Genomic DNA, 13,109 nt, shown 5'->3' on the forward strand with positions numbered 1-13,109 from the left:
ATTAGTCAACATAGAACATGACACCATTCTAATAGAGGTGGATAACAGCGACTTAAAGAGTATTACTCTAGCCGCAGGCACCATTATTGGAATGGCGGTCGATGACCGACATTTTTCCATCGACTTAGTAAATGAACTGTTAGGACCAATCCCCAAGGACTGTTTTGACAGTGACAGTGAGGACAATACAACACCAGCCAGGATTTTTACCCGGCATGGGGGGAACTTCCTGGTGTACACTTCCTGCCCTTATGGTAAGGAAGATGTGACTTGTGACTTCAGGAGGGATGAGGTGATTTTCCAGGTCCCTGAGGGCTGCCTTTGCCACCTGAAGCCTCCAGTCCAAATCAGCACTCTGACCAGGGACTTCTCCACCCAGCTGGAGGAGGCCGCTGAAATAGCCAAACCAGAAGTCTTTCCAGGCTTCAGGCAGATGGTGGAAGAGAGAGTCAACCTAGCTGATGCCTGTGTGACTCTGGAACAAAAGCAAAAGTTGAAACAAGTTTTCTTGGATTTCCAAGATCTCTTTGCGGTAGACTCATATGACTGTGGCCGCACCACATCCACACAACAACAATCCCCACGGACCCTGGCATGACTCCAGTGTTTGTGAAGCAATATCGTTTGCCTCTCGCATCCATGGAGTCCCTTACTGAAATAATTAAGAACCTTGAGTCCAGGGGAATAATCCGTCCAGTCCACAGCACCTTCAATAATCCGGTGCTGGGAATATTGAAGCCAAGCGGCCAGTGGAGACTCTGTGCCGACCTCAGGGAGCTCAACAAACGGGTCCATACTTCCCGATGGCCTCTGCCCTACATTGACCAAGGGCTGGCCCAGATCCAGGGGTCACAGGTATTCACTGCAATAGACCTGACCAATGGATACTGGACCGTGCCGGTCAGTAGGGAGGACCAATACAAGCTGGCTTTTACCTTTGGGGGCCAGCAGTATACATGGACCCGGACTCCCTTCGGATACCTTAACTCCGGTAATGAGTTCAACATTTTCCTACATAAGGCCATGCCCGACCTGGGTGCGAGGGGTAACCTGGCTTATGTAGATGATGTCCTCATCAAAAGTTCATCTGTGGAGGAACACATAGCGGAGATCCGTTATGTTCTGACACAGTTGAGGGCCGCCGTAGCAAAACTTTCCTTTCAGAAAGCACAGTGGTGTAGAACCCGTGTTAATTTCTTGGGGCATGAGATTACTCCTCAGGGTCTCTGTCCCCAGGAAAAGAAAGTGGAAGCACTTCAGAAACTGAAAGACCCCACAACTCTGCGGGAACTAAGGAGCCTCCTTGGACTGACTAATTACAGCAGAAAGTTCATTGAGGGCTACGCAGAGATCACTAGACCCCTGATTCATCTCCTGAAGGGGGGGGTCAAGTGGGAATGGGGTCCAGAACAAGCCGAGGCAGTAAGACAACTCAAAAGAAGCCTCTCACAAGCGCCTTGCCTAGCTTACCCTGTCAGAAACAAGGAGTTCTTCCTGGAGACAGGGTTCTCTAATACGTGCTTGATGGCAGTATTATACCAAAAGCATGACAAGGTCAATAAAGTAATCTCCTATGCGAGCAAAACTTTATCCTCTGTGGAGGAAAAATTCAACGATTGTGAGAAGGCACTCCTGGCAACGGTGTGGGCATTGAAGAATTACCGCCCGTTTATCCAGGGGGAACACATCATAGTGGAGACTCCACACCAGCCTCTGCAATATCTCCAAAGTGACAGAATCCGGGCCGGAAATGTGAGTAATTCCCGAATTACTTCCTGGATTCTGTCAATGCAAGGCTTTCCTGTGGAGGTCCGATATGGCCAAAACAAGAAGAGTCCCCTCGCGCAAGGTCTGGCTGACTTGCATGATTGTGCCAGAGAAAACTGTCTCGAGGACGAAAGTCTAAAAATAAAGGACAACACGGAGGCATACCTTAATTCCCCACACAAAGTCTTTGAAGAAGACAAGTGGGAGGGAATGCCCACTGTCTATGTGGATGGATGCTCTTACCATGTTGACAACAACGGGGAGAAAGAACTGGTGGCCGGCGTAGGGAATACATGGGTGAATGAGTTCCCAGAACCCTCCGCTGGATACAAAATTGGTCCCCGAAGTAGTCAGGCGGCAGAATTGATGGCTGTGCATCAGGCCATCCTCACTGCTGTCCAGCATCAACTCCACGAACTGGTCATAATCACAGATTTGGATTATGTACGGAACGGGTTTGTGGAGCACCTGGTTAATTGGAAAACCAGAGGCATGTTATGTGCTAACAACAAACCCTTGAAACATGGGAAGTTGATCCAAAACATTGATGATCTGGTCACCTCGAAAGAGATGACCATCTATTGGAAAAAGATCAAGGGTCATTCCAAAGTAGAGGGACCAGACAAAACTGGAAATGACTTAGCTGATCAGCTGGCCAAAACCGGGGCCATCCAAGGGGATCTAATTGAGATTGAGTCCCTGTTGGGGGAAATCCAGGTCACTGCTATCACTAGGTCCCAGACAAATGCTCACAACGACCTTTCAATTGCACAATGGAGTAAGGAGACCCCTGATGCTGATTTGATTACAGCTCAGAAGGGGGATCCAGTAATTGGTAAATTTTACCAGCACCTTGAGGACCCTGAGAACTTTCCCCTGACGGATACCGATTACATTGGGAAAGAGGACCTAAGAGTGTTGATGAAATGTCCAAAAATGTTCCGAATCCAAGACGGTTTGCTGGTAAGGAAATCCAAAGCTGGCCACGATCAGTGGGTGGTTCCTACCTCATTCCGAAGCCTGATGTTAAGTCATGCCCATGATGCGGCCACCGCCGGTCATAGGGGGTTTCACACAACACTGGAAATCTTAAGAGAGGTTGCATACTGGCCACACATGGGGCAGGACCTCGACCAATAGAAGGGGTGTCTTGTGTGTGCACAATTTCAGCCATCATCCCTCACGCACCGTGCACCCCTCCAAAAGAGGGGGATGACACTGCCATGGTCAGATTTACAAATCGACTTTGTAGGCCCTGTGATTCGCTCGTCTAGGGGGAATAAGTACATGTTGACCGTCACATGCTTGTTTACCAAGTGGGTGGAATGTCTCCCAGCCCCAAATTGCAAGGCAGAAACCGCAGCTGCCCTGATGATTAACCACATCTTTTCCCGTTTTGGTCTACCTCAAAGGATTGAGTCAGACAGAGGTAGCCACTTCACCAGTGAAGTAATGACAAAGATGTGGGAGATACTGGGGGTCAAGAGAAAGCTACACATTGCTTACCGGCCAGCTTCTTCTGGGGCAGTAGAGAGATATAACCGAACCATTGTGAGCATATTAAAGAAGTTTGTGGCAGATTCTGGGCCAAGTTGGGATATCCGATTACCTCTGGTCCTAATGGCCATCAGATCTACCCCTTCATCTGCAACCAAAATGTCACCATTTGAGTTGATGACTGGGCGCAAGATGGTGCTTCCGCAGCATTTGCTCTACAGGACCCAAGAGCAGACACTGATAAATGCCTCCACTACTCATGAGTATGTGGAGAATTTAAGGAAACACCTTCAACATGCTTTTGCTTACGCTCAGCGGAATCTAGAAAGATCGGCTGATAGCATGAAGACCCACTATGACCTGAAGACTTCCAGGAAGGAATATCAGGTGGGGGACCGGGTCTATCTATACAACTTCCAAAGAAAAAAGGCAAAACAAAGGAAATTCTTGCCTACATGGAAGGGACCCTTTGAGATCATCGACAAGATCTCCCCTGTGGCCTACAAAATCCACATCCCCAAAGGTCCTTTGGCAGCGGGGGAAGACAAGTGGGTCCACATAAACCAGTTGAAATGTTGCCATCCCAGGCACACTCTGCAACAACTGGAGGAATCCTCTGGAATCCTAGCGGGTACTGTCTCAGACTAATTCAGTTCCAACCATAAAACATACCACATCTAGTCTCTAAAATATTGTGATTTGCATGAAACTGTCTCTTAGTTATACTGTTTTTTTTTTTCAAAATAAGAATGTAATGTTTCGTTATGATGAAATGCATATGCTGCCCCACTATCTCAACAGTGGTGGAAAAACGTCTATGAATAGGTATTGCCGCTCTTCCTTTGTCGTCCTAGGAGAAAGAAAACCTGGAGACGGGCCAAGGAGGACGATCCGGAGACCGGGAGAAGAGACGCAACGGGCCCGGGGTACCGCCCAATATTCCCATCAGGACCGGCGAGGAGAACCGATCGATCCGACCGGATGGAGGAAAAGATGCTGAACTGTGCCATCTATTGGAAGAAGATGAGGAAACATCCCAGGTCTTGCGAGTCCCATTCGTGAAATAGAATGGCCATCGCAAGAGGGGGGCTTGTGGGATGTATTTACCCATGCATCCGAGCCCTACCTCAAAACTGTGCAGTACTGACATGGAAAACATCATGATGGCCAGAGCTTCCCAGAAAATGCACAGGGAAATGCATGAAGAATAGGCTGCCACTCATTTTTGCCGATGTTATGGGCACAGAAGGACAATGCCTAAAACCACCATTGGACTACCCACACAGTAGTCTGAAACCATTGGGAATGGCAATGCTGATTGCTAAAAGCAAACCCATAACTGTTGGGAATTCATTTTCTTAAATCCCAAAAAGGGGTGCAGTACCAGTACTCACCACTATCCAAAAGCCGGCATTTTAAAACAACACCAGATTTTACTTTTTGTATAAAACTAAATAAATGAACCCAAGGCAAGCCAAAGAAAGACTTACTGAGAGGTGGATCCAATGTAAAGTTATATTCTGAAGTGACTTGAAGGTTTATAACAAGACTGGCTGAGCTGTGGATTTCAGCAGTTTAAGTAAATTTGGACTGAAAGACACTACAAATCTAAATGTTTAAAAGAAATGAGTGACCTACTTTTGAGTGTCACATAGGTTGCAATTGTTTAAATGTCATAGTTTTAAACTTAGAATCAGCATTCTAGCTGCATATGTAAACATTGTCTTGACTTAAACTGGGTAACAAAAAGTGACATTTTATCTGAAACCTGGCTTAAGGAACTGAATTCTGCCTGGCAACTACCCCCCATCAGGAGTGAAACTTGAGTCACAGCTGTGTTCCCAGGCCTATCTGCCCTTTGCTGGCCACACTAAGGATATGCCATCTCTCTGATAATTGAATTAAGGGGAGCCCCACAGAATACAGGAGCTCTGAACAAAGCCCTCTCCTGACTCAGGCAGATGGTTTATTGCAGATGTCGTAAAAGTAGCTTCCTCCTGAAGAAAAGGGGAGGGGCACTGCCTGTGAGAGCAAGCTGGCTTGGCAGAACTGGAAAAACCAGAAATTCAACCTTGTGCTGGAGGGAAACCACACCCCTTTGGGGCCAGAACATAACTCTAAAAAGATGAATAACTCATAGAGCGGACATGTGAAAATGTTATAAATGATACCATAATTCTTGTGATTTTTCTGCACACATTTTAAGAGGTTTTTAGAACTGGTGGCATGTTCAGGGGAGTTTTAGCGGAAAAGAGGATATTACTCAAAATGTGTGCATGTGAAAAATCTGACACTTCATCAACTAATGTTTGAACAGGGTATACCTCCTGTGATATGTGAGGGGTGCGTGTCATTTTAAAACAATATGTACCTCTGCAAATATGTATTTGGTTCAAATCTAGATTTGTGTGCAAGTTAACAGGAGGAGTGGACTTTCTGCAGGCTGTAAAATGACATCACTCTGACACAACCTAGCTCCCCCAATCAGGGGAGAAATGAAAGCTTGGCCAATGATAAGTGGAGAGGGGCTGGCTAGTGATGCTGCTCACCCACACCCATTTTCAAAACACATAAAAGCAGAGAGACAGGACAGATAGGGACCTTCAAATCCATTTGCAGCTGGAAGCTCTGCCGGGAAAATCCATACTTTACCTCCCTCAACCTTCAGAGAGCAGACATAGAGACTTCAAATCTATCAAATCTCCAGAGAAAGCTGTGCAGAAAGACCCAGAGAAAGCAGAGCAGTATCCAAAGCCAGAGAGAGCTGAACCGGAGTGCAGTCCAAAACCTGACCAGATCCGTGGCAAGGCCCATTTAACTCAAGAATATAGTGTGAGTACCTAGAAAACTGTGCAGAACCAATCTCTTAGTTAAAATAATATAATCCAAGCTATTTTAATCTAAGTAGAACTGCCTCCTAACTGTCACCTGTGATTTGCTAGTTGCAAGCTGCACTTGTCTTTGTGAACTTTAAAATTTCAATCTGAAAAACGACCTTTATTCAATCGCTCATATCTCCGCGACCGTTTGTGCTAGAAACTTGCAGTAACTTTCATCTGGAAGCTTGTAGTTCCTCTGTAATCGCGCTCAGCGCATTCGCAAATTTTGCCGCGATTTGCAAATTTCTTCACGTGTAAAAATCTGCTGCTGCTTGCCTTCCATTTGCCAGAAATTCGTTTAACCTGCTAGTTACACCCTAGATCCTTGCTAAAGTGATCCTGAACTTATTCAAAGCATATACCACTCACCCTGAACCTCTAGAGGGAATTAAAAGCATTTTAGCATATTTTTTTTCTTCATTGCCAGCACATTTAAAAGCATTTGGGCCTGTGTTTTCAACGTCTGTAGTCTAAGTTGCTGGGTGAACTGAATTACATTTGAATTGCATTTCTGAGAATTGTGTGCCTTCCTTCCATTTCCCTGCATTGCATAAAAGGGGGGGGGGGTGAATTGTCCAAGAAAGTGATTACATTGTTTTTTGCTGAAATCCTATCAAGTTATTTTCTTTACTGCATTTCATTCCACATTGCATCCATTTGAAACTATAAAAGTATTGTTGCTATCTTATCCATTTCATGTCAACTCCTTAGTGATTATCAAGAAGTGTGCTAGTGCCAGATTCTCCGTTGTTAATCTTTATCATCTCAGATTAAGTGTGATATTCAATTATTAATTTATTATAAAGTGTGATAGATATATATTGCTTTACTTCTCAAATAAACCTTTTAACTTGCAAAACAGAACTACTTCTTGGCTCAGTGGGGTCAGGAGGATTCCAAGAGAGGGGTGTTATATAGGGGTAGTCATCCAGAACGCATGAACTGGACATAAAGATATATCAATAAGGGTTTCTATTCAGTATCCCAGACTAGGCATTGACTTAGCTGTAGTGTTGAATTGAATCCTCTTACAGACTTCGTTGGAGCGAATCAGGGGAGGAGCTTCTCGCCCGCAACCTGGACCAATCTGTGAGCCCACTGTTGCATGACTTGAGCCCCCATTGCCTCTGGGCTCCCTCTGAGGGGGGACCCTGGCCATAAAGGACTATCCTCCTGGTGCTGCCTGCTGCAGTGCCGCACTTCTTAGCACCCCCATGGTGCGAGTGCGCCCATGGTGCGAGTGCGGCAGTGGTGCTTGGGACATGGGGAGTCCCGCGCTGCGGTGAATGCATTGCGGGTCCCCCTCTTCCCTTCCCCCCTCCCCTGACAGCCACCTTTTCCGGGACTCGGCCCTAGCCCCCAATGGATGTAGTTTAGATTCAGGGCACTGCCTCAGAGGGGGGCTGGCCCAGTGGCTCCCATCACGCCACCCAGCTCGCTCCCTCTGGACCACCAGAATTTAGAATCTGGACTCTCGCAGGTCCCGAGAGCCCCTCCAACATCTGCTGGGGTGCCCCGGCCCAATCTGCTGCTCTGCCTACTTACCCTGGCAGCGCCAGGAGGAGGAGAGAGACCCTGCACTAATGCCCCCCCCTGTGTGCAACCTATATCCATCAACGACCGTGCTTCAGGGGCTGCCAACGGGCCCCTCCGGCTTACTCCTGGTGTGCCCCCATCCAGCGGCGCTCGGCAAGCACCCCCTCGCCCCAGAAAACCCACTAAGACAGCTACAGTGACTGGGCTGACTGGATCTGCTCATCTGCTCCATCTATAAGGGGACTTCGCACTCGGAGGTAAGCCAGAACCACCTGTCCACTGTTGTCCCCCTTACAAGACCCACCCTTGTACACAGCTAGCAACTCAGCCTTGAAGAGGGGTCTTCTCTCTCCCTCTACCTGGGGCGTCCCGGCCCACTCAACTACACCCCTGCCTCCTAGCTGCCAATTTGCCCAGAGGATACTGCCTACCTCTGCAATGCCTTGCCACAGCTGGATCTGAGACCGCCCGCCTTTGCACCCCCTAGCAATAGCACCGAACAAGGCTACTAAGCACCCATCAACCTGAAGAGCCGCTAAGGACAGGCCCAGTGACTTTCACCTAGCTATCCCTGCCAGTCAAACAAAGCAACCCGACTTTGCCCCCTCTCTAACGGAAATCCACCATGGCTAAAAAATCAAAGGCCAGTAAGAATGTGGACATCTCCACAATGCTTTTGACGACCGATAAGGTCAAGAAATCTGACACACCCCTTCAAAATGGCTCCTCAGAAAGCGTCGGACGATAAAGAATCCCTAGTGACCAAAGAGGACATCCAGGCCTTTATAACGGACATGAAAACCGAATTCAGATCATGCATGACGGAACTCACCACAAAACTCGAGCATACTAACCAAAGGATTACAGAAGTGGAACAGCGCATAGGGGAAATTGAAGATCGTTCCTAGGACCAGTTAACATCAATGGGGGAGATCCAATGCTCTATCCAATCCCTGTCAGATAGATTTGAGATCCTTGAGTTTAAACAAGAAGACTTAGAAAATAGGGCTTGACGTAACAACCTTCGAATCCGGGGCATTGCAGCCTCCATACCGGACAAAGATCTCCCCGAATACGTGGAGAACTTCTTTCAAGCCCTCCTCCCCCACCTAGACAAATCGCTGCTTCTACTGGACCGAACCCATAGACTGTGCCCCTGACGAGGGGTGGCAACAGACTCCCTTCCTGATGTGATAACCAGAGTGCACTTCTTCACAACTAAGAAAGCCACCTCGGCGATAACTGTACCCGAGACAAACTGTCCTTCCAGGGGTCTTCTCTTCAGATCTACCAGGATCTCTCACTACTCACCTTACAAAAGATTAAAGCCTTTCGTCCTCTCACCCTTTACCTCCAGAACCACCAGATTCGATGCAGGTGGCTCTTTGCAACAGCTCTCCAGTTCACCCACAAGGGATCCCTCCGTAGAATTACCCATCTGGAAGACGCCGATAATTTCCAGATGGGCCTCAGCGCACTCAGCGACCGACAACACTGGTGAAGCCCCTGCCTCCCCAAAAAAACCCAAAGAGACTTCTTGGTCCTGTGTCCCGAGGTACGGGAAAAGAAAATGATGACCTGCACGCTCCCTGCACGCTTCCTGTGCAACTTGCTCTCCTCGAATCCTTTGGAATCCTCGACTTAATCTCCTGAAAATGGCAACTCCTTAGCTTCTAGAAACAAGCCTACCGGCGGGCCCCCCGCAGATAATGCCCGTTTCCAAGGTACAGACCACCGATGAGTCCTTGGAATGATATTTTCATGCAAATGCCAGACCTCCCCACTTTGGTGGGGTGAATGGCTGTGGCCAAAATGTCCACGGGGGGGTCTGATTCTGAAACCCCAGACCCCCCACGTTGTTCAAATTAGGGTGCTCCCATTGGAGGCTCTGTTTAAAAGTTCAGAGACAGAGTGACCAACAGCTGAAACCCCTCTATAATGGCGGCTAGCCATCCTCGCTCCGCTGTGATGGACCCCCCAGGCTCTCGGACTCTCCGATTTATCTCCCTTAACGTCAAGGGCCTAAACTCCCCGGCTGAACGCAATTTAATAATTCAACGGCTCCTGGACGAAGACACGGGGGTGGCCTTACTGCAGGAGACCCACCTGCTCCCGGGGGACTTTGGGCGCCTAAGATCTAAAGACTTCCCACTACAGTTTCTAGCCTCGGATGGCACCAAAAAAGGAGGGACGGTGATCCTCTTCAGAAAGGGCCTAAGCCCTCAGATCCTAAACACCAAAATGGACTCAGAGGGCCATTATGTGGCAATCAAGTGCCTCTTACCGGGCCAACTCTACACGCTGGTCCCGCATATGCTCCTAATGTGGGCCAGACGGCCTTCTATGATTCCTTGGGAATGACCCTCTCCTCCTTTTCAGAAGGGTTGAAGGTGATTGGAGGCGACTTCAATGGAGTCCCAGACCACACGAAGGACAAATCTCATCCCCCCTCCTCTAAAGATTTTAACTCGGCCCTGGGAATCTTGGGCGTCTTCAGGACCCTGGAGGTGGTGGACGCCTGTAGGGTGCTTCATCCCACAGAAAGGGACTTTTCATTTTACTCATACGTCCACTGGACCTTCTCCAGGATTGACCTCCTGTTGACGTCACCGCAAAAACTGGCTTATGTCGAGGAAACCTCGATTGGAACGTGTACCCTATCAGACGACGTGCCAGTAACAGTAGAACTCTGAGCCCATCAGGCTCTACCCCCTCCACTGCACCGCTGAGCTCTGTTTGATCCAATCCTCAATTACATGCCCCTGAGAGATGCAATCGCCTCCACAATCCAAAATTTCTTCAAGGAAAACCGCAATGAAGACACCTCCCCGGCAAACACGTGGGATGCTATGAAAGCGGTGGTCCGGGGGAACTTATCACCCAGGGTGCTGCATACCATAAAGCCAGGTGCCAAACCCGCCTCTCCCTTGAGAAGGAGCTCCAAGAAGCGGAAAAAACACACAAGCTGAAGGGATGGTTCCCAGAAGACACAACGGCAATCCACATTGGCTGCAATAAAATCGAGGCACATTACGCTGAACACACAGCTCATCTCCTGGCCAAGGCAAAGCAATTCTATTACACCAAAAACAATAAAGCAAACAAAATATTGGTGAGCAAATTAGCCAAGGCAAGACAGTCCAACACCATCACCAGGCTATGTGACTCTCAGGGCAGGGTCCACTACGCAGAGGGGGAGAAACAACAACTGGCGGCAGACCACCTGGCTCGGGTGTTGTCCCCCTCTCCTAGAGACCAAATCAAACAAAGAGAATACCTACAAAAGGTGAATCTACCCCACCTGAAGGAAACAGCCCAAGTAAACCTTGACACGCCTATCACAAGTGAGGAAATCAAGGAGGTTATTAAGTCCCTCATAGCCCAGGCCCTGGGGCCCGATGGGTTATTTGCAAGATTCTACAAAATCTTCCGACTACAACTGGTGGCTCCTATGGTGGCACTCTTTAAATCTTTCAGGGACTCGGGCACGATCCCTCCCTCCATGGTGGAATCTATCACAATCCTGTTGCCCAAACCGGGCAAAGACCCAAAAGACCCGGCCTCATATAGACCCATTGCCTTGATGAACATTGACGCTAACGTATATTCAAAAATCCTGGCCAACCGTCTTTCAGCTATATTACCCGGAATAATCCACCCGGAGCAATCTGGCTTTATCGTCAATAGATCCACGGGAGACAATGTCCGCAGAGCCCTGAACTTGATTGGTCTTACAACCCGGAAATCGCAGAAATTGGTCCAGGTGGCCCTGGACGCTGTCAAAGCGTTCGACAGGGTGGACTGGGCCTTTATGAGTCAGACATTGAAAGCCTTCCACATCGGGCCCATGTTCCAGAGGATGGTACTACATAGCAAACTACTAAGCCCCAAAAACCCTTCTTAGAGTCAATGGCACTCTTTCCACTCTGATAACGCTTGGCTGTGGGACCAGACACCGATGCCCGTTGTCCCCATTACTTTTGCTATGGTGATGGAGCCATTTGCTCAGAGGATCAGAACCAACCCCAACATCGAAGGCCCTCAGATCAGCCTTACCCAACACAAAATAGCCCTCTATGCAGAAGATGTCCTGCTCACCCTTACAGAACCCGCTCACTCCCTGCGCCACGCCCTGACAGAAATAGACGACTATGGGAAAGTCACAGGCTTCTCCATTAACGATCACAAGTCGGTGGCCTTGGGGTCTGGCCTGTCACTGGGTGACCGAGATGCCTTCACCTCACTATTCCCCGTACAATGGAAAGAAAAGGCAATCCCATACTTGGGAATCCACATTCCGGCAGACCCAAAAGCGGTTTATCAGGCAAACTTTCCCCCACTTTTCCGGGAAATAGAAAAAGACCTGAAGAGGTGGGCAACGCAGGAAATCTCTCTGATGGGGCACATCACAGTTTGCAAGATTAACCTTCTTCCCAGATTCCTGTATGCATATTCTGCTCTCCCAGTAACGATTCCACCAGCCACCCTCCAGGGGCTCCAGAGGAAACTGCTTCAATTCACCTGGAAAGGCAAAAAGGCCCGGATCCCTCTGAGAATTATGCTGTGGAACGCTCGCCTGGGAGGACTAGGAGTACCCGACCTGCAGACCTACCAAATAGTGGCCCAACTAGCCCATAGCCACGCCTGGCTAATGAATTCAGGGCGTCCCCTATGGGTGGAGATAGAAAAATCCCAGCTGCCACTTCCTCTGCATTTTCTCCCGCACATTCCACCTCACCACTGACAAAGCGGGGACGAGCTACTGCTTTCCATCAAATCCACGTTAAAGGCATGGGACTGGGCGCAGCAGCAACAAAAGATCCCATAGGGCTTTGGCCCTTTCTCCCCAGTCTTTATGAACCCCTCCTTTGATCCCGGAACCAATCACCATAATTTCAATAACTTGATCGGGGGAGGCTTAGAGTCACTGGGCTAACTTTTCTCGGAAGGACGCCCCCGAACATTTGAATAATGCAAGGAGACTTTTCGAACTGAAAGAAACAGATAGGTTCACTTATATTCAGCTCCGACACTGGTGCTCCCACACAAAAACCCGGCAGGCAGCAACATGCATGCCCTCACCACTCGAACTAACGTTGAAAGATCTCCCGACTCGAGGAAGGATTTCGACCCTATATAAACGCTTTTCTGGTGACTTCCTGAGCTCCAAAACCCAAGCAATTGCCCAATTGGAGGCGGAACTAGGACACACGCTAACTGACCAGAACTGGGTGGACATTTGCTCACAAACTCATTCAGCGTCCTCCTGCATCACAAACCGAGAATGTGCATACAAACTCCTACTATGGTGGAACTATCCCCCCTAAGGTTTCACCACATGAACCAAGCTCTGAACCCCGCTTGTTGGAGACTATGTGGACAGCCAGGCTCCTTATAGCACATGTGGTGGTCATGCCCAAAGGTTCAACA

Source organism: Ambystoma mexicanum, chromosome 6p (genome assembly GCF_040938575.1).
Source record: "Ambystoma mexicanum isolate Mex_15411 chromosome 6p, UKY_AmexF1_1, whole genome shotgun sequence".
Classification (NCBI taxonomy): domain Eukaryota; kingdom Metazoa; phylum Chordata; class Amphibia; order Caudata; family Ambystomatidae; genus Ambystoma; species Ambystoma mexicanum.